General features: G+C 39.4%; 1 protein-coding gene across 1 annotated transcript in view; it reads right to left on the minus strand.

Moving 5' to 3' along the window:
- Nucleotides 1-927, minus strand: part of LOC100533425 (sodium channel alpha-subunit SCAP1) — a gene marked incomplete in the record, with an annotated part of 152,143 nt that overhangs the window by 123,978 nt on the left and 27,238 nt on the right.

Raw genomic sequence — 927 nt, forward strand, 5'->3', positions numbered from 1 at the left:
TCTCTCTCTCTTTTTTTTTTCTTTTTTTCTCTCCATCCCTATATCTTTCCCTCTATCTCAATCCACCCAGGCGTGTGCGCGCGCGTACGGTTTACATACATCCTTGGCAGGTCCTACGTCTTTATCGTCGCTGAGTTGTTTTAATCAGCCTCTCCTGCATATTTACCACTTGCATAAAAGAGGCCATGTGTAGTGTTTTTGATCAACCCAAACTCATAAATCTTCAAAATCTTCCTTAAATAAAGTCAATAGTACAGGCCACAGTCAAGACTTTCAACAGCGGGTTGTTCAATACTGAGTAATCCAAGAAAAAGAGAATTTTCTCTGAAGTTAAATCCTTCATGATCGATTTGGGAGGATACAGACTTAACCTGTTTTGTTCAGTTTGTATTACAATAATTTAAAAAAACCACTTCGTTTTTTACAATGAACAACTCCTGAATTCCATTGTGTTCTACTCCTGTAGTTCACCTATTCTATGAGTCGTGTTGATCTGCTTGAAATATTATGATCCACTGACTCAGTAGAGATTTTTAAAAAGCGGGATCTTCACTCGTATAATTAACAATGTTGTCACAAAAGTAAACTTTGTCAAGTGATGCAAGGGCAAAAAAAATATGTCCTGGATTGACTTTTGTAACGTCAGTTGCTGTACGGCATTGTATGTAGTCTTCATAATATCTCTGGCGTTCAGTTAGCTCAGTACAAATGTAGTTGGTATCATACTGAACTATAAAACGAACGGCCGTGACTCGCACCCCAAACTAGGCATTCTTGAAATTTTCAAGATTCTTAAACAAAATGACTCCGTCTTATCCAAGACTGGGGGCTCCAGTGGCTAAGTGAGTAGTGAGTTTTGACTCAAGCAATGTCAAGCAATGTCAAGCAAGTGTCGGTGACAGGGGGATCAGATGGGTGGTCACTGGG

Source organism: Aplysia californica, unplaced genomic scaffold (genome assembly GCF_000002075.1).
Source record: "Aplysia californica isolate F4 #8 unplaced genomic scaffold, AplCal3.0 scaffold00260, whole genome shotgun sequence".
NCBI classification, from domain to species: Eukaryota; Metazoa; Mollusca; class Gastropoda; order Aplysiida; family Aplysiidae; genus Aplysia; species Aplysia californica.